This window comes from Lissotriton vulgaris, chromosome 11, assembly GCF_964263255.1.
Source record: "Lissotriton vulgaris chromosome 11, aLisVul1.2, whole genome shotgun sequence".
NCBI lineage: Eukaryota > Metazoa > Chordata > Amphibia > Caudata > Salamandridae > Lissotriton > Lissotriton vulgaris.
In genome coordinates, this window is record NC_141699.1 from 289,761,177 (window position 1) to 289,783,537 (window position 22,361).

Consider the following 22,361-nt stretch of genomic DNA (forward strand, 5'->3'; position numbering starts at 1 on the left):
ACCGACCCGAAGACCACCCTCAGAGGCACCCTGATCTACCGACCCCCGGGACCACGCACACAATTCAGCGAGGACATCGCCAACTTCGTCAGCCCGCATGCCCTCCCCTCCGCTGACTACATCCTCCTGGGGGACCTCAACTTCCACCTGGAGAACAACAACAACCGCAACACCACCACCCTGCTCGACAACCTCGCCAACCTCGGACTCAAGCAGCTGGTATCCACCCCCACCCACCTCGCTGGACACACACTCGACGCCGTCTTCTCATCCAGCAAAGACATCGCCTTCAGCCACGCCACTGGACTCCACTGGACGGACCACAGCTGCGTCCACTTCACCTTCAGAAGAATGACGATCCACCACCACCAGCAACCGGTTGCTCGAAGAAGCTGGAACAAGATCACAGCCGACCAGCTCGCCGCTTCCCTGAGCCAGCACCCCCCCGGCCAGCTCAGCGAACCCCAGCCAGGCCGCCGACAACCTCACGAAGTGGATCAACAACTGCGCGGACGAACTCGCCCCACTGAGGACCCCGCCTAGCAGACCCGGCAGCAAGAAGGCCCCATGGTTCACCGACGAACTCAAGAGCTCCAAGAAGAACTGCCGAGCCCTCGAGAAAGCCTGGAGAAGGGAACCAACACCGGGCAACATGACCGCCCTCAAGCTTGCCACCCGGAAGCACCACCAATTGATCCGCGCCACTAAGAAAACTGCATTCAAGGACCGGCTGGACAACAACGCACACAATTGCAAGGAACTCTTCAACATCGTCAAAGAGCTCTCCAACCCCAACGCCGGAAACAACGACATCACCCCATCGCAAGTAAGCATGAGCGGGAAATCCGTTACGCTCGCGGATTTTGCGGATTTTTGGGAAATCTGCAATCCGCGAATTTTGCGGATTTCCCGCAAAATCCGCAAAAAAAAATCCGCGAACGTAACGGGTTCAAAAGTTGAACCCCCACTCATGCAACTATTTTACAATGGCGCCAGCAAGCTGCCAGCGCCGTTGTAAAATAGTTACAAAGTTAGCTTGCACAGGAACCACTAGATAAAACGAAGCAGGTGCTTCCTGTGCAAGCTAACTTTGTAACTATTTTACAACGGCGCTGGCAGCTTGCTGGCGCCATTGTAAAATAGTTACAGCCTTACACAGGTCACTCAAGGGACCCCTGCGCCCTTCAGGGCGATTGCATAGTAACACACACATGGTCACTCGAACTAGTTGATGCTCAAATTCAGTGACTCATTCATTAGCCCAAAAACAATCATGAGCGTCTTCGAGGCTGGACAGGTGTGCCTCTTCCCAAATCTACAGTGGAACATCAGCTGTGATGCTGGGTAGAGGGCGGCCTTTGCATGGTTGCTCGAACTAGTTGATGCTCAAAATCAGTGACTCATTCATTAGCCCAAAAACAATCATGAGCGTCTTCGAGGCTGGACAGGTGTGCCTCTTCCCAAATCTACTGTGGAAAATCAGCTGTGATGCTGGGTAGAGGCCTTTGCATCCTTGACTTTCATGAGCGCAATCCCCGTGCTGTTCCTGTGACCAGGAGCTTCTTTCTCTTCATATAATTGTGTTCGCACGGGTTGCTGCAAGTTCGCACGCGTTTTGTACAATTTCGCAATTTGCGAAATTGTACAAAACCCTCGCGAACTTGCAGAAACCCTTGCGAACATAAAAAAAAAATCCGCGCGGATTCGCGGATTTTGCGGATTTTGGCAATCCGCAAATTCGCAAATACGCAAATTCGCGGATTGCCAATCCGCAAAATCCGCTCATGCCTAATCGCAAGACCTCTGCAACTCCCTCGCCTCCTACTTCCACAACAAGATCGCGGACATACACAACAGCTTCAGCACTCAACCGACGCACGCCACAACCGAACCACCGCCCCCCACCACCACCCTCCGCGCCTAGACTCCGATCAGCACCGAAGACACCATCCGCTCGATGAACTCCATCCATTCCGGATCTCCGACCACCCCTGCCCTCACCACGTCTTCAACAAGGCCGACGCGGTCATCGCACCCCACCTGCGGGACATCATCAACACCTTTTTCGACACCGCCACCTTCCCGGAGAGCTGGAAGCACGCCGAACTCAGCGCCCTACTCAAGAAACCTACAGCGGACCCCACGAACTCAAGAATTACCGCCCCATCTCGCTCCTCCCGTTCCCAGCCAAAGTCATCGAGAAGACAGTCAGCAAGCAGCTGGCCGCCTTCCTCGAGACGAATGGATCCCTCGACCCCTCACAGTCTGGCTTCCGAGCCAACCACAGCACCGAGACCGCCCTCATAGCTGCCACCGATGACATCCGAGCCCTGATGGACAACGGAGAAACAGCGGCCCTCATCCTCCTAGACCTTTCCGCGGCATTCGACACTGTCTGCCACCGCACCCTAGAGCAGCGCCTCAGCAGCGTCGGAATCCAGGAGAAGGCACTGGAATGGATCATCTCCTTCCTCGACGGAAGAACACAGAGAGTCCGTCTACCACCGTACAAGTCAGAGGCCACCGAAGTCATCTGCGGAGTCCCTCAAGGATCCTCGCTGAGCCCCACCCTCTTCAACATCTACATGAGCCCCCTCGCGGCCATCGCACGCCAACACAACCTCAACATCATCTCCTACGCTGACGACACCCAGCTGATCCTCTCCCTGACCAACGACCCCGCCGCCGCCAGAGCCAACCTTCACGAAGGGATGAAAGACGTAGCCGAGTGGATAACGACCAGCCGCCTGAAACTGAACTCAGACAAGACGGAAGTCCTCATCCTGGGTTCCTCGCCCTCCGCCTGGGATGACTCCTGGTGGCCCCCCGCCCTGGGCAGCGCACCCAAACCGACAGACCACGCACGCAACCTGGGCTTCATCTTGGACTCCTCCCTCACCATGACCAGACAAGTCAACGCCGTCTCCTCGTCATGCTTCAACATCCTGCGCATGCTACGGAAGATCTTCCGGTGGATCCCCACCGAGACCAGGAAGACGGTCACCCAGGCCCTCGTCACCAGCCGACTGGACTATGGCAACGCCCTCTACGCCGGAACCACCGCCAAGCTCCAGAAGAGACTCCAGCGGATCCAGAACGCCTCAGCCAGACTCATCCTCGACATCCCACGATACAGCCACATCTCCGGACATCTGAGAGACCTGCATTGGCTCCCCGTCAACAAAAGAATCACCTTCCGCCTCCTCATCCACGCACACAAAGCCCTACACGATCAAGGCCCTAGCTACCTCAACAACCGCATCAACTTCTACGCTCCCAAACGACATCTCCGATCAGCCAGCCACGCCCTCGCCGCCGTCCCCCGCATCCGAAGAACGACAACAGGAGGAAGGTCCTTCTCCTACCTGGCCGCCAAGACCTGGAACTTCCTACCGACCGACCTGCGCCTGACCCAAGACCACCTCTCCTTCAGGAAGAAGCTCAAGACCTGGCTATTCGAGCAGTAGCAGCACTCCCCGCCCCCTAGCGCCTTGAGACCCTCTGGGTAAGTAGTGCGCTATATAAATGCCTGTGATTGATTGATTGATTGACATTTTATTCACACAAGAGGCACATACCCTACTGGGCACATTGTGTTCGCACGGGTTTCTGCAAGTTCGCACGCGTTTTGTACAATTTCGCAATTTGCGAAATTGTACAAAACCCTCCCGAACTTGCAGAAACCCGTGCGAACATAAAAAAAAAATCTGCAAATTCGCGAGAATTCGCGGATTTTGCGGATTGCGAGTTCGCAAATCGGCAAAATTCGCGAACGCAAGATTCGCAAAATTCGCCCATTCTTAGTCTATATACTCCCAAAGCTGGGGTTACTGCTCTACTGCAAGTAGCCCTGTGTTTCTTTCCTATAGCCATGGCCCTTTAGAGCAAGATTGCTTTTTTTTTCTTTATCTGTTGGGCCCAGGACATCTTATTGGACAATCTTACTCCCAGTAAGTCAAAGAACTTTACTCGCTCCAGCAGAGCTGTATCAATCCTCATGTTCCCCCTAAATGAGCAATGGGGGTTTAATACCATACATTTTGACTTGAGTTTATCTCAAGACTAAGCCTGGGCAGTGTTTGCCGAGTTCAGCTACGCAGAACTCTGCGAAGTTAAAAAAAACATCTGCTGCACTACGTGGAGCTCCGCAATCTGTGGAGTGCGTTGAATAAATGTTGTTTGCGGTGATTTCCAGTGCCAGGTGCTTCTCTACACTGTGCAATCATCGCAAACCGCATCATGCACAACGGAAGCAGAAGCTGCTTCCTTTCTACCGCTCAAGTAGCTTTTTACATGAGCTGCAGCTTTCTCAACGAGAGCAGACAGTTTCTCAACGTGAGCGGTTGTAAGCATACGCGACCATTCGCAATGAGAAATCTGACCACCTGCGTTGAGAAACCATGCCGGGAGGTTGATTTTCCACGCTCGTGGTCGTCAACTTGATGTTGACGATCACGAATGAGGAAAAATCTCGCCGGGAGGTGGATTTTCCTTGTTTGCGCTCGCCAACTTGACTTTGACGAACATGAGCGAGGGAAAAAACTCTGCGAGCTCCGCGTAACACGGAGTGCATAAATCTTCACAAACTCTGCGAGCAGAGCGGAGTCCACTGCCCAGACTTACTCAAGACCCCTTGTGTTGCAAAAAGATGAAAAGTGATTCAGAAACAGCTGGAGTCCATGTGGTGTACAAGAGATTAGAACCATGTCATCAGCAAACATCATAATTGGTACAATAGTGCCTTACGTGCGCCATGATAATATTTAGCTAGCCATTCCACAGCCCCATTTATGTATATGCTAAAGAAGGTAGGAACCAGAATGCACCCCTGTCTGACCCCATGGTTGATGCTCACCTTAGCTGTGAGATCACCTTTCACATTCCACCTGACCTGGGCACATGAATCTGAGTGCAGGGTTTTTAAGACTCCTATGAGATTATCCCAGATGCCATATGCCTCCAACACGGCCCAAAAGTTCTCCCTTGGGACCAGGTCAAAGGCCACCCTCAAATCAATGAAGGCAATGTAAAAATGGTCCCGCTTCAGGGTAAATTACTTCCAGAACAATGCCCTGAAGTGAAAGACCTGGTTCAAGGTACTGACCTTTGCCCTAAACCTTGCCTGACAGTCTTTAAGGATATGATGTTCAACTATCCAGTCTTGTAGTTTAATTAGGATTTGCTTGGCTTATGTCTATGAGGCTAATGGGCCTATAATTGCCAGGCACATCATTCCTCCCCTTATAAATAGGCACAATAATTGCTCTGTGCCAGAGAGTGGAATGTCTTTCCCCCTCAAGATAGCATTGCCAAGGGAATTCAAGTACAGAACCCATATCTCAGTATGTGACGAATATAAGCCTCCCAGAGTGCCGTGAAGCCTGGGGCCTTCTCTCTTTTTAATAATTGCAACACCTGGGTGGTCTCTGCCATTCCAAGGACTATAATGTAATTAGCGATTGTCCTGCTTTTTTGCTCCACAATGTTCTTCTCCGAGGCTACTGTGCTGTTCTTTGACCATGGCTTATAGAGGTCGTTAAAAGTGGGCTTCCAAAACATCAGGTTGAACCACTGAATCCAAATTATTTACTGCTGAATAAGATCCCAAGAATATGAGATGCCAACATTTCCTAGAGTTCCTATTATACAGGACTTCAGTAATAGTATCCCATTGATCAATGCCCCACTCCCTTTTTGCCTGTGTTAGTTTGTCCTTATAGATCTTTGGAGCAATCTGTATGCCATTTCCATCCCTTAGTTTTGCGGCTTCAACGATCTCTGATTTGGCCTTTCTACATTCACTTGAATACCATCCAGGTAAGTTCAAACAAAATTTGCCCCTCTGTCTTTCTTTAGTGAGGAGCAATTTTGTTTGCCTTATAAGATTTGTATGCAATTCTACAAAGATGGTTACACCTGGGTCTAGCATCTCAAGAGATGACAACTTCTCTAGGATAAGACTATAGATACCAGACTGTACATTATCCTCATCTTCTACTGACGCCCACTTCACATCCCTTCTGTTGTTAAATGTGTTAATTCTGCCTACAATGGAAGCACTTCCCAATACAAATACATTTACAAGGTCTCTAGCACAGAAATGAGCCCCTAGTGCTTCATGGCCTTTATCATTTCTTCGTATCACCCCCACGTCATTTACAAAGGACCAGATAGAACTATCCACCAGGATGTAATAAATATTACTTGTAAAACGAATCACACCTAATTTGTGTGGGGTATTCTAGATTTGTATTTACGAGTGCCAGTAACAGGGCTTTTAATTCTGCCAGCTGTGCCGTGCAGTCTCCTAGAAACTGCGTTTTTGTACAACTTGGATTAAATTTGCCATCCTGCATGCGACATTTAACGATCGCGCATGCAGCGCTGTATTGCTCTTTACTTCCAATGGCCGGCTGAGCAGATCCGTCAGTGTAAATTATGTATTCATACTGATTTAGAAGCATTATCTAATTCAGGAGAGGATATTCTTCTTCATTTTGCAAAAATGCTTGTGTTTTTAGACTTGGGTCGTACCTATATTCTACATCTGTTGCAGTGAGAGAATTAGCCAATTGCATCTATCTCAGATGTAAGGTTTTTGCGTTAGGAACACTTGCCTTTGTTGCATCTACTAAGGCTGGTACTGAGGTTAAGACAATTATTCGCTTGCCTTGAGCCAGTGCTCTTTCTCTCACTACAGCAGTCTGTACCGCTGTAAGAATCTTTTCTGTTGATAGAAACACATCTACGCATTTGTATGTGATTTGTATGCTATTGGTACTGTTTCACCTTCATTATTAGTTAGGTAGGTGTACCCTGATTGACCCGGAACTATATGGATCATGAGGTTGTGGGTATTCATGCGTGTTTTTAAGTGTTTGGACGCTATCATGTCCGTTTGTAGGGAGCAAAGGATATCTGTGTGTTCCTTTGTCCATTGTCTAAATGAAAAGTCAGGTTTTATTAAATCATTGAAAGGTTTAACCCTTTGTGCATAATCCAAAATATATGTTCTGCCAACATTCAGGAATTCCAGGATTGATTGTAAGTTTTTCAATAATTTTGGAGATTGGAGCAGCGCACACTTTTCTAAAAAGTTAGTGGCTAGGCTTTTCCCTTCACCTGAAAGCTCATATCCCAGGAAAAGGACAATGAGGTGGCCTATCTTTGTTTTTTTAATTCAATGTGTAGCACTCAGAGGCAAATTCCAATATTATGGTATTCACTCTGTTCAAGTGTCCCTCCAGGTCATTATCTCTTAGATAAATACCATCCACATAGGACAATGCCTCTTCATTCAGATTTTGAAGTAATTCATTTACTCTGGCCGAAAACAACCCCGGGCTGTTCTTATACCCTTGGGGGAGTCGACAGAATTGAATCTGTGAGCCTAATACGAAAAATGTGGTTAAATATCTGCATTCAGGCACTATATTCTGGCAGAAGAATCCATTTGAGATATCTAGGGGTCGATTCCGATTTGGGAAAAAAAACATCTGTACAATTTGTATCTGGAGCTCTCTCCGTACGAATCGTACCCGTCCGGCCAAGTCGCGAAGTACTATCCGTATTCCGTGAATCCGTCCGAATCGTCGCGATCCGTACGTATTGCAAGGCTGAAACCGTGAACCGTACGACTCGTACACATACCGTACGACTCGTACACATGCTGTACGACCCGACGAGTACGATCCGGACCGGGGTATGAGGACGTGATTCGTACGGTCCACGTCAGGTAAGGGCGAGTCGTACGCAAAAGCGCACAAATACATACACACCGTACGGTCCATACACCCCATGATCGCAGGGGTACACACCGTACCCCTGCGATCATGGGGTGTACGAGCCGTACCCCCATTGTATGATCGGTGTATGAGCCGTACCCCATGTACGATCGGTGTACGAGCCGTACCCCATCGTTCATGGGGTACGGCTCGTACACCGATCGTACATGGGGTACGGCTCGTACACCGATCGTACATGGGGTACGGCTCGTACACCGATCTTACAATGGGGGTAAGGCTCGTACACCGATCGTACATGGGGTACGGCTCATACACCGATCGTACAATGGGGGTACGGCTCGTACACCGATCGTACAATGGGGATATGGCTCGTACACCCCATGATCGCAGGGGTACGGTGTGTATCCCTGCGATCATGGGGGTATGCACCGTACCCAGGGGGGCCATTCCGTACCTGTTTCGGCGCAAACTCTGCTTTTACGGCTGTTTTCAGCTCCCGTAGAAAAAGGGTCGTACGGTGCGTACCCGAGACGTATCGTACTTGCTGGGTCGTAAAAACCAGCCACCAACCGTACAGATGTCACCTACAGCGGGTTCTGAGGGAGAATCGTACGGAGATTAGAGTCGTACGGTGTCTTGTACGACTCGTACGGAGTACGGCTCCTGGTACGAATCGTACTTTGTCGTACGTACGGGGGACGTTGCAGGGTATGATTTGTTTGGGAAAAACGCTCCGAACGGCTATTCGGAGCGGTTTTTCCCGAATCGGAATCGACCCCCTAGTGTTGGTTTTTATTTTATCCGAGCAATGTTAATCATTAATCCGTATTCCGTGAATCCATCCGAATCTTCGCGATCCGTACGTATTGCAAGGCTGAAACCGTGAACCGTACGACTCGTACACATACCGTACGACTCGTACACATGCCGTATGACCCAACGAGTACGATCCGGACTGGGGTATGAGGACGTGATTCGTACGGTCCACATCAAGTAAGGGCGAGTCATACGTAAAAGCATACAAACACATACACACCGTACGGTCCGTACACCCCATGATCGCAGGGGTACGCACCGTACATGGGGTACGGCTCGTACACCGATTGTACATGGGGTACGGCTCGTACACCGATCATACATGGGGTATGGCTCGTACACCGATCGTACAATGGGGGTACGGCTCGTACACAGATTGTACATGGGGTACGGCTCGTACACCGATCGTACAATGGGGGTACGGCTCGTACACCGATCGTACAATGGGGGTACAGCTCGTGCACCCCATGATCGCAGGGGTACGGTGCGTACCCCTCCGATCATGGGGGGTACGCACCGTACCCGGGGGGGGGCATTCTGTACCTGTTTCGGCGCAAACTCTGCTTTTACGGCTGTTTTCAGCTCCCGTAGAAAAAGGGTTGTACGGTGCGTACCCGAGACGTATCGTACTTGCTGGGTCGTAAAAACCAGCCACCAACCGTACAGCTGTCGCCTACAGCGGGTTCCGAGGGAGAATCGTACAGAGATTAGAGTCGTACAGTGTCTTGTACAACTCGTACAGAGTACGGCTCCTGGTACGAATCGTACTTCGTCGTACGTACGGGGGACGTTGCAGGGTACGATTCGTTTGGGAAAAACGCTCCGAACGACTATTTGGAGCGGGTTTCCCGAATCGGAATCGACCCCCTAGTGTTGGTTTTTATTTTATCCGAACAATGTTAATCATTAATGCGGCACTGTGTGCATTTTGTACTGCAAATGTCTTTGTCCCAGTGTTTAAATGTCTATAATCCAAAACTAGACGGTATGAGTTGTCAGGTTTTATGACCGGAAACATAGGATTATTCATTTCAGAGATGTAAGTTTCAATCACCCCTTGGTATTCAAGTTGATCTAAGATCTCCCTGAGGTGTTTTATAGCTTCTTGCTTTATTGGATACTGCCTTTGTGGAGTTGGGGTATTATTAAATGAAATTATGTGGTGGGTTGAATCCTCATCCAATCCAACATGGTTTCGCTATAATGCCATCGCTAGGGCTACCACCCACTCCTGTGCATATGTTTATTTTAGGTGCTTGGGAACAGGGTTGGAAAAGGCTGGTAAAATTACTGTTTCTCCCCTAGGGCAATCCATAATGAATGCTGGCAGACAATCTTGTTCAGCTAAAAGGATATCATAGCCAAACATCAGGTTCTCCCAAAGGAGACCTTTTACTTTCCTGGCCGTGTCCCCCTCCATCTGGAGTGTTATTTCATATAATTTATGTGGGACATTTACCCTAGTATCAGGTGTTTCCACCGTGATAAAATCATTCAAGTCCGCTGTCACCGGAAATTCTATCAGGTTCTGGTGAGCTATTGTTACTTCTGCTGCACTGTGTAGCATCATCAGAGCCCATTCCCTGTTCAGTAGTTGAGAACTCAGAATTCTGGGCATGTCCGATCTTTAGACCTGCAACTTTCTTCTTTTTTAAATGAGGCTTTGTTTTGGATTTGTCTTCTTTTTTGGGAGTATAGTCTGCAGGGTGCTGCTTGTCTCTGGACTTTGCACACTTTTCTTGTCTGTCTGGCGATCTTTCCCTCTGGGAGTTTTTCAATGAACACTGAAAGAAATGAGAGGAACATGTATCAGTATCCTGATACCTGTCAGGTTTCCGAATATTGTCCCTATTCTTAAGGTTATACCTCCTTTCGGAGGGCTCTTGTGGAGGAGGTCTACCTCTGGATTGAGATCTATTTTCATTATTCTTTTGTTTTTTTGTTGTTGTGACACTTCTACCCATCAGTTGTGGTTTTAATGCTTTTTCACCCAAATTGTCTCTGCTTAACTTTGCATACGCAGTCTCAATTCTTTTAGGTAATTAATGTTCCTGTTGTAAAAGACTCAACTCCCTTAGGCGTTGACGGATTGCCACTGATGCTGCCTCCCCTATAATATTTGCTAATATTTTAGCTGATACCTGGGCATAATTAACTAGTAATTTCATCCCTAAGTTCAGAGCAGGCTCTGCTCCGTACTCATTTTGTATTTGTCTTAATATAGCTGATATTACTGCTAATGACAGGATACCATGTGTCCTGGTATATGTGGCAGCGAAAACTGTACCCCAAAAGGCACAATCCTCTATTTGTGGTGTTATTCCCATTGGTAAGCAGACTGTTAACATTCTGTGTTTTTCATAAGCACTGGTATTTGGGAATACTGCTTCTAGATGTGTTATTTTCTGAGCTACCCAGAATGGCATTTGTTCGCGTTTTGCAGGCATTTTTGCCATTACTGTGTGTAAGGTTTGTGGTGTGATTCTAGGTGCTGTATTTTGAACTGTATTTGTGTTTGTTGTAGCCGTTCCTGACTGGACCACAAGTGTCTTCATGACGAACTGTGTCATGTTCTGTAAAGTTTAATCAATTCTTTGTGAAGTATAAATAAGTCTCCTCCTGGCATTGTTTTAATGTCAGGATGTGGTGTGCAGGCCGCTAATACTGGCCATTTCACGCTTTCTCTTCTGAGCGGACCGAGTCTTACTTTATTTCTTGTATGGGGAGGGCGCCTTTAAACCAGTATAAGTGCTCCTGGTAAGTGAGCAGAACTTCAATGTTCTCATAAGGAAAATATTTGTCCGGTATTTCGTCTTCTGTGTAGTAATGAAATGTTTTTGTTCTTGCATTTGCAACTGGGAATGCTATCTATGAATAGAATACCTCTGTTCTATATGATTTGTGCACCTCTATCAGGAATGCTACCATTCCACCCCTGGCTGTTAAACCTTGGGTACCTATTTTTAGGGTGACTGCATTTCTAACATTTTGAGAGCTGTCGTTCTTGTACAACTGTATTTACATTTTCTGCTGGCTCAGACATTGTTTTTAGAAAAAGAAAAGCTTTCAAGGGAACTAAGATAAGGTAATAGCCTTGTAGCCCTTCTTCCTTGGGCTATACTGGTTGTTAAACGCCTGCAGCTTGGCCCTATAACTCGGGTTCAGGGCCTTTAACAACTTGTGTAGCCCTCAGTAGCGGGTTCTAGGGCTATATCAATTTAACCCAATATTTCCTTTCAATAGTGCTTTATTTTCAAATAGCACAGCTCAGAAAAAAAGAAGCAATCCATGCTCACTTTTTTTAAGTTGTATTATCTGAAAATGAAGTATTAACTCAGAGAAATAATGGGTTAAAATAATTCTCTTAACTCACTGAAGCACATAAAACCGGTGCCTGGGGGTGAAGGTGGAGGGGTTTGCTTGACAAAATTTTGAGATCAAAAAATATCAACACACAAAAATATTGGCCCAAAAATATCATGAGCATACATTTCATCTCGCTATACTTATTGTAGGAATAACAAAATATTGTGATAAAAGGAGTCGCCCCCTGCATAAGTAGTTTCAAAATTGATGACAACCTTAATATCGATGACAATACAGTCCCCTGTCTCCTTTTTACTTAGTGATTTATAATGTGGTAGCAGGTTGTTGGGTTTGTCAGGGAAAAGGGTGAAAGGCAATTTAAATTATAATTCATTTAATGTTATTGCTACTCAAATATACTGTAAATGTAATATTAAATAGATGTACAAGTATTTAATTTGTTTAATTGTTTTAATGTTTAATTGTTTTATTGTTTAATTGTTTTTTTTTCAATTTAAGTTTAGCTTGTCATTTTTATTGATATTTACAATTTTAAGTTTTGATAAATTATTTTTATTGTAGTTGAGGATTGTTGATTTTTTTTGTGAATAGGGTGGAAAGTTTCTTAAATTTCTAACACGTTTGTGTTTTAAAAGGTCAGCTGGTAGAGCATTCATGCTGAGATTCATTAATTCCAGATCCAACACAAGACTGATTGTATAATATGCATCTACGATTATAACAAGATGATCAGGTATTTGTTCTTATTTGACAGAAACCATTATCTGTATCATATCCATTACATTTATGCTGAATGTTTAAAAATTTCCGTCGCAGTGAAATCATTTTGGATTTCTAACATGAGTCCTATGTAGGGGTGGGCGGAAAATCCGTTCCGCTCGCGGATTTTGCGGATTTTCGGGAAATCCGCAATCCGCGAGATTTGCGAATCTCCCGCAAAATCCGCAAATCCGCGAGCAGCGGATTTTGCTCGCACTGCTCGCACTGTTCGCGTGAGTTCGCGTGAGTTCGCGCCCCGCGAATAAGTGCAAAATTGCAGAAATACGATCTTAGCAAAACTGAAAGTAACTACTTACCAGGTTCAAAAGGTCAGGCTCATCATTAGTAGCCATTTCCTGTAGTGCTTCCTGAGGGGCCCCTCCAGAGTTCAGTTGCCAGTTGAAACTATTATGTGACCCTGCTCTGAACCTCAGAATAGTTACACATATGCCACAAAGGTCCTGAATTACAGCTAAGGGAGACAAGCAGGAGCCAGGCTGGAAGTTAAAATCCATTAATCAGCCCCTAATTCATTATTGTCAGTTGGGGCAGGGCAGGTGTTGTAACTAATTTTGCAACAATGAAAGCACTTAGCAAGTGCAAAAGATCACTAATCAGGGCGCACTAAGGAAGCAGGTGCCAGCTAAAAAAATATTCTGTGACACATTAATCAGCCCCAAATTAATTCAGGTCACTTGAGGCAGGGAAGGTGTGCTTTGCTTTGCCGAAAATAATGTACACTGGACAACCAGAGGGTGTGGTGATGAAACAGAGGGTGGCATGGGTGGGCCAGAGGGTGGCATGAGTAGTCAGAGAGTGGCAGTGGTGACAGAGAGTGGCAGTGATGAAGAAGAGTGTCCCAAACAGGCTGGACATGTAGAAACAACAAGTTCGCGAAACTTGCGACCCGACAGGTAAGTTCGCAATTTGCGAAAGTTTACAAAACCCTCGCGAACTGGCAGAAACACGGGCGAACACAAAAAAAAAAAAATCCGCAAATTCGCGGGAATTCGCGGATTTTGCGGATTGCGAATCCGCAAAATTCGCGAACGCGAGATCCGCAAAATTCGCTCATGCCTAGTCCTATGTAGCTCTGCCAAGTACCATGCATCAGGCGTTAGACTAACACATTTCAGTATGATGGTCCGCAAATGCAAAGTCACGCATTATAAGCCCATCCTGAGTTGTCAAGCCAGAGTGCTGCTTATGGCAGCACGCAGCCCGTTGCTCCCGGCAGACTCAGGGGCTGGTCAGGCTGCTCGCAGGCAGCTCTAGCTACAAGCAATGTAACAGCCACATACTTTAATAGGCTGCTAGACGTTCTGCGGCCCGGCGTGTGCCCAACATGATTCAGTTCAAGTTTGTTGCCTGCTAGCAATGCAGCAGCACAGACAACTCTTCGGTAAGATCTAAAATGCATATGTCATTCTGCGATTGGAATCACCCAATCCGTCACTCCACCAGCGGCACCCAGATGAAAGTAACTGAACCGACTGTGGCGCCATGTCGGATTGAATGACGGACAGACTCAATAGCCCAACACCAAAGCAGCACACAGGAGAATCAAAGTCATACCGCCAGCTGCGGTCGTGGGCAGCCCATTTCTGAATTGCTGTGCTCACCAGCCTTCCAAGAAAGAGTAAAGTGGATTAAGGCATTCTCTGCTTTTGTTTTCCATGTGTATTATAACAGCGCACAGTGCATATTCCCCTGATGCCAATCCTCTGCCACATTCAACAATAACATTGATGATAATGAAAAAAAGGCTTAAGCACCGCACATGATCTGAAATCTCAAATATGCGTCTGGTAACTGTTAGGATATAAATGCTCGTTTATTGGCGGGACAGGCTCCTTTTGACGTACGAATGCCTCAACAGCCGGGCTAGCTCTGTCAGTGGTCAACCTGTGACTAGCACCAAACAGAATCAGGTTTTTCTTTAAGCAAATCCTGCTGGACCCCTAGGAAGACATTGCTGCGACCCTAGCAGGGCCCAGGCAAAATCACATGAACTACTACTAGTTTTACTACTGATTTCTTGCCATGGAGTTAATGCAATTTAGGGTTTTGCTAGCAACAGTAGTGATCACAAATGTTACAATCATGTAGGATGTGAGTATACTGTGGGTACACAATCGTTCTACAATAGTATTAGGTGCTCTGCCGCAGTTTCAAGTTCTTTTTTGTAGCTCGTCCTTGCTCAAATGAGTGTAATTTCTTATGTTTATCTGTTTACATGTACTTAATTTCTTGATTTTGCTTCCAAAAAGATGTCACTCTTAGTGTCAAACATTTAGTAGTTGAATGTCATTCATAAGTATTCTGAAATCTTGAAAATGTTACACACAAGCACTCTTAAATTGTGGCCTCTATGCAGTATGTGTTTCATGTTTGATAGTGCCCTTCCATTTCTGGTGCTTTACAATAGTTTTAAGATCTTTTTAGAGTTTCTCATTGCTGAAATGGCTGTAATTTCTGATATTTATATGTTTTCCTCATCTTTTTTGCTTGATTTTTGCTCGGGAGAAAGTGTCAGTCAAAGTTGTCAATTGTCACTCATAATTGCACAGAAAACATGAAAATGTCACACATAAGCAATCTGAAACCTTAGCAGCTATGCTTATGTTTGTTTTCATTACACCTGAAATAAACTACTCATAATCTTTTAATGGCTAACTCCGTGACCCGTAAACAAGGCTCAATCCGAAACATTTGGTAGCTTCAATACAATAAATCACTGGAGGTGCTGCAGCAATGATGTGAATGCAAGTTTTCCAGTGGTTGCTCTAAGGAATAGAGTTTTTCATAATTACAGGCATTTTCCGCCCGTGAACGTGCCGCCGTCAAAAATGCACAGTAGGAGGGGAAAATTGCGTTTGCTGAATTACTGTTCAGCATATTGCATGAGTTTTGGCTGGAATTATGTTAATTTGCTTCTAATTTTATGAATCACTGGGCAACATACTTATGAGTAGCATGTTTATATCAAATGAAAAAAGATGTTGGTTGACTAATCAGAACAATGGGATCTGGAAATGTGCGAAATGCAAAGTGTGCTTCTAGTGCATACATGTGAAAGAATATGAAACATTTTAAGTCAGGACCCAAGAGATAACAGAGATGATTATGTGTAACAGGGATTTTGCTGTTTATTTGTCAGAAGAAATACGTCAGCAGTACAATTAACAAAGTAAAGATCCAGATTTGATAACATGAAAGAGCCAAAAGGAATCATCATAGGAATTACCTCATGGCTAAACATGTTCATAAACACAATTTCACTGGTCTAAAATACTATGGGATCAAACACATTACACTATAGCCATGCAGTGGGGATCGTGAGTTGGAGATACGGAATTGTGAATCCAGGATGATCCTACTATTAGGCACTGAGAGACCATGGGGTTTCAAATTGGATGCTGAACTCCATGAACATATTTAATGCTTGCTTTGCACTTGCATTACTTTGATATCAGTTACAAATGGTATTATGATCTTGGTGACAGTATGGAGTTTACTGGAATTACTCTATGAGAAGCTGTTATTCTGTGAATAACTTTGATTGATATCTATTTCTTTTGATATGATTCATCACCAATGATTATGTAATGGGCTCTATTATTAGGGGTATGTACATAAACAATATATCATTAATGAAAATGAGACTATATAGGAAGACTTTCATCATATTTCATCAAAATTAAAATTGTTTGAGCGAGTAGGCTGATAATGTTTCAAAAGAAGTATTAGGTTTTGTACTTATTTGTTGCTGTGTTATCAATTTTAGATTGAAAATTACTTCAATATTATGCATTAGCTATACTTTAAGGGTAATGTTTAAATATATGTTGATGCCAATTATATGTTCATGAGTTATATAGCATGGAGCTGCCTTTGCTTTGAAAGTATCCTTCTATATTTCGATACATTTACATCATTATTGCACTGTAGATGCACTACAGCACTTTTGAAGATATTTGTACTTTGGCACGGGGCCCTTTGGAGGATGAGAGGCATTAGTGAATTCTTAGATTTTTTTTAAAAAATCTCTCTTCATAAAAAACGAAAGAAGACAAAAGAGAAAAATATATATTTTTTAATTTAAAAAAGTTACTATCTATACTTCTTGGTTTGAGGATATGGATTATTAAGTATATGTGCCCAAGGATATAAAAGTTGAAGTAAATTATTAAATCATATGCAAAATGCAACATAATTATAATCGTGTCTACTTGATCGATTGTGGTGATCCCCTCAGATACATTTCTGTGGACCCTGGTGCTGACTCAGTGGTCTGCCTCCTTAGCAAGCTCTCTGGGATCCACAAGTTGCTAGCTGAGATCTGGAAAACAAAGACTGAAAAGTGCTCTGCTGCAAATAAATTATACAGCCTTCTTTCACCTCACTGCCCTTCACCCAACCATCAATTGCCTTGCAAAAAGAATCCACGCAATCCACCCAGGTCTGTTGGGAAATCTTCTTGCTAACTCTGAAATGTTGTCAATACTTCTCTGGGGTCCAACCAAACCTCCTGATTAGGGTTTATTTAATTGGGGGAAACTTCATCCTGTCATTCCCTTCTAGGGCCAGTAGAGGTTCCATCCCCTCACTAGGGATTTGCCTCCAAAGACTAGCCCCAGTCTGCTTCAGGGATCTTGTGCATTGGAGGTGCAATTTCATAAACCTCAAACCATCCGTCTATGTCATTTCCCACCACAAAATCAGACACCAGATCCTTGGGTATATGTACCCTCCTCTCGGAGGGCATGGAAGAATTGTAGCCACCATCACTGCCTGGACTCCTCCTGCCTGGACTTTCTGTCCAGCTCTCTCATGTTCAACTCTTGAGCCAACATAATTTTTTTCCTTCCTCAATACCCAACCACTTTTGGCTTTCTTCCATCTCCATAGCAAGCCTTTTCTCCTCTAAGGACTGTTTCTGTTGCTCTGCCTCAAGATTTAGTTTGGAAAGTTGTAATTTGAAATTACTCTCCTCCCTTCTGGGGGCAGGCCTTTAGAGGACAGGGTGTCCCCTCCTTGAGGAGAGCCATTTCTCTGTGCAGGCTGGCCATTACCTGCCCCAAAGTGTAGGAGAGTAGGGTCTGCTATCCTATGGTCACCCCATTTTTTGCTTTTTGCTTCACTGGTTTTCGACTTACTGAGGCTGTGGGCCTGCTAATCAGACCCCCGGCCTGCTGTTCTCTCTCTAAATTCATAATACATGTGCTATAGGTACATACCACAATTGGAAATGGACTCCTTGTCAGCCCCTGTACCATGCACTATAGGTGCTCAGGGCATAGGTGCCACCAAGGCCTACCAGGGGCTGAAACATAGCTTTTGCCACCCCTGGCTGGTTCTTAAATTTGACACAACTGGCTGATCACTCAGCTGGGGCAAGTGGGTGTAATCACCCCTTGCTTAGATATAGTATACCTATATCTAAACCTATATCTGGACACATATAAACCTGTGAGTCACTCCTATGGAAGGCCTTATCAATCCTGGAGGCAGAGTGCGTGGTTTTATGTGAGATGGAGCTCTGGCATGAGCTGAGCCTGTCTGCAGCTGTCGGGAACAACTCCCTAAGCTGATCCGGGATATGCCATACCATATACTCTTAAGTGCCTTATAATCCTCGCGGTTATATAGCAACTTTGGTTTGGCTTTATCAAAACATGTCGTGGAAGGTGTCATACGAATTGGAATACTACCCCCTCGCCAGTTCTGGCGACGGGGGTAGCATTCCACCCTTCTAGAGGGAGAAGACATGTTACTTTACTGAAACACGGTTGATTTAAAATGAGCCTCAGATCCACAAAATGGATGCCTCTGCCACAGACACGGGTCTGGCCTACTGCTGCTGACCGAAACTCAGCAAATGGTGGCCTGGACAAAGGGTTTTCTGTCGCAGGGCGGTGTCAAACCACCCCAGACAGGAGATAGTGGATTGTAGCAGGGAGGTTTCAAAGAAACCAGACACTGCCTGGGGTGCACAAGGCTGCCCCTTGCATAATCCGGCCAAACCGGTTCTGGGGCACACCAGCCCCAATCCCACCGCTGCCACCAATGTGAGAAGTTGGCCTGATATGTAGTGTAAAGTCAATGGTGCGTAAAAGTTACACAAAGTTAGTTTAAAGATACTTCCGCTGAACCTAGAGGAACAAAACTTAAGACACAGACCCTAGAGGTGTGTACCAGCATGGGAACACCGGCGTTGCAATGTTACCTCACCCACAGGAAGTGGGTGCACAGGGTCGAAGTGGCGTTGGGTTTTGACACGCAGATTCTTGGTGCTTGGAGCTGGAGAAGCTGCAGGCGATGGGAAGCAGAAGTGTCCGGTGTGATCCAAGGGTGGATCGAAGTCGAGATGAATCTGAAAGCAGAGGGGACAGAGTCTGGGTCACTCAGCAGTGACCAGGGTGGAACCAGGACGGAACCAGGCAATGTCGGGCGCAATCAGATGGTTGTCGAGAGGCTTCTCTCTGCTGTCACGTGGCCTCTGGGGCATCTGCGACGTCCAGGAGCAGGTCACGATCTGTCCCATGCAGGCTCTCGCCGTCAGCACCGTCGGCTTCAAGATTGCAGCAAACAGCACTTGGAAAAAGCAATCCACGCGGAACCGGGAGATTGCTTCTCACTCAGACCAGGAGGGTCAGAGTGGGGCTCCTTTTCACAGGAGCTGGTGCAGATCTGGAGCAACCAGAAAAGTAGGTCGTTTTCATTTTTTTGTCGGCACAGGGGCCACAAGCCTGCTGGCAAGTGACCGGGCCAATGCGTCGAGCCAACACAAGCAGAAGGGCCCCACGCAGCACTCGTCGAGTGTGGAGGGGGTAGCTTTGGTGCAAGTGTAGCTCAGGGTTGGGGCTTCTCAAACCCCGGTGTACAGCTTCGAGGGTCACTCGTGGGCTGCACGGTCAGCGTCTTGTGGCCTTTTCAAGATGGCATGCCCCACGCTTCTGGTCGCCTCCACGGGTCTCAGCTCTGCAGGGACTGTGGATCGGGCTGGGAGAAGGCAGGCAAGCTTGATCTTGTCGATCTCTGTTGCTCAAGTTCCGGCGGGAACTGCAACAAAGCAAGGGTCGAGGGCTGGATGGTGCCTGTTTGCACAGGGTGGTCACTCCTTGACCACAAGGGAGATTCTTCAGTCTTCTACGTTGAGTAGGATGTCAAAGGGTCCAGAATTCGTTTCTTATGTTTCTTCAGGATGATCTGAGTTGCATTGGCACTGCTCCCACTCTTATTCGAATCTGGTGGGCTGGACATCCTGCTAGGTCCCCTCTTATGGGTGGGACCCAGGAAGGGGGTGGTTACACCCCTTTCCTTTGATCCAGGCCGCGCTGGGACTGGGGCTGGTGTGCCCCAGAACCGGTTTGGCCGGATTATGCAAGGGGCAGCCTTGTGCTCCCCAGGCAGTGTCTGGTTTCTTTGAAACCTCCCTGCTACAATCCACTATCTCCTGTCTGGTGTGGTTTGAAACCGCCCTGCGACAGGAAACCCTTTGTCCAGGCCACCATTTGCTGAGTTTCGGTCAGCAGCAGGAGGCCAGACCCGTGTCTGTGGCAGAGGCATCCATGTTAAAAAGGGTTTCAAAGACAACCAGTAACCAAAGACCCTTTTATGTTGCCCGGCGGTATCGCCTCTATGACCCACCAATGTTAATCAATGAAGAAGCAGGCGCTGGAGACTGGAAGGCAGGAAACGAGGATTTTATTCTCTCCGGAGGAGAACACATCAATTCAGACAGCAAGTATCGTCACGAGGTGCTCTAACCACATCTCTGAGGCCTGGCCTCTTATACTAGGGTTTATGACCTTTATTGCACATAACACATTCTCGCAACATTTTGATATTTGAAAGAACATCCTCGGAATCTCCCCTTCAGGCCCGTTCCCACATACATTTACAGTTGGATTCCCCACCCCGGTCACAACAGGTGATGGTTGTCGCACAGCAGGGCATTCCGCCGATTCACGGAATGCATGGGGTTGATCGGATCTCATAGGGTGGGGGCTTTGATCGGCTCGAGGGTCTTTTGATGGGGAGGGGAAGCTTCCTACTGTACGGGGTAATAAACAGTATCCGCAGGGCCAGGTGGCGGCCTGGGAACAAGGAAGACAAACGGGGACACAGGGAAAGGGGGTTTGCATCAAAAGGATCTGAGGCCATGAAAGGAATGAGGGGAGGTGTCGCGCTGGGAACAGGATGGGATTCTGTGGTGAAGCTGCGCTGAAGAGGGGTTTATGACCCGAGGCATGAGAGAGCGGGGGTTGTCAGCGTGCGGGGGGATGCTTGCGAGGTTTAAGAGAGAGAGAGAGACGCGCTGGCTATCAGCGAGGGGCAGGGAGGCCATGGTGCTCAAAATGGCTGCCGCCTACGCGCACGAATGGGCTCGAAAAGGGGCAAGATGGCGCCGATAATGTTCACCAAGCTTGTATTAATTTTCCACAGTCCTCCCTTTAACATTTCCAAGACATCTTGCTGGCCTATTTCCTATCTATACCTATTGCAGCGGTCATAAGTAAGGGAGAGGGGACTTAGGCAAAGGAACTGTACATAAACATCATATTATAAACATCACATTGAAAAATCTCATCATCTAGTAAGCGGGTTCATTGTTAAGTTGGTTGCAGAAAAAGTCATCGTAAGGTAATATCAGACTAGAATTACGTAGCGAGGGCGTTGGGTACAGATCATAGATACTTATAGTCATTCGAAATAGGAGCTGGTAAGTTATCATATAAGTAAGTCCTTTTTGTATTCGGCGAGAGCATAGTTAGTCCAATGGTGATTGGGAGAGAAAGGATATATAGTAAAAAAATATCAGAGTTCTCGGTGTCTTTGTCGTCTTCTGTGGGCACTGTTGAGCACCTGGATTACAAGTTGTTCTGTCAACAGAAATGTTCATGTGGATTGAGTCGTTGGGGGTCTGCGGGTAGGGGTACATCTTGTCTGGTTTCGTCAGACCTCATAGGAGAAATGCGTTACGGTTTTGGAGCAGGTGCATTTTCTTCCGTAACGCAGAGCGTAGGATTGTGATGAAAAGTGCAATTGTCCCTGAGTTGTGGGATCTGTTTGTTTCTTGAGTCTCTGTGGTGGGTATTTCCTGTTGCTTCCATCATCATTGAGGCGTTCAGCAGCGGGTAGAACCACATACTTCGTTCATCTTCTCTTTAGGGGCGACCCTTGGTGGAGTTCTAGGTCACCGTTCTGAGATTAACATAGTTCGTGGTCTACTTAGTCGGAGCTCCCTCCCTTTTGACGCAGGGAATACCCTTCTCTGGGTAGCTCAGTAGGATTTTGGAGGAATTTGGAAGTTCAGGTGGAAAGGTGTGGGTGTGAACAGTCCTTATGGTAGGTCGGAGGAGGAGGGGATGGAGCAGGGCCAAGTCGGGAACAGATCAGGGGGACGGAGAATTTGAGACAGGCGGGTCCATAACCAAGTTCAGAGAGCGGGGACCTTTTGGCACACGTCGATCATAGTGCAGGGGCTTCAGGTCAGCCCTTTCCTTAGTTTTGTCTGAAACAGTGCCTCATCCTGCGACTCCTTACTGCTGTGGTCTCGCCTCGGCCTCCGTCGCTGATGTTCCACGATCCGCAGTCAGGCCGCGTGCTCCCACATCCGGTCTCTTTCTCCTCCGACAGTGATACCCTTGAATGAGTTTTGAAAAGACAGTCTTTAGAGATTTTGCAGAAGAAGGTAATTGCATAAAT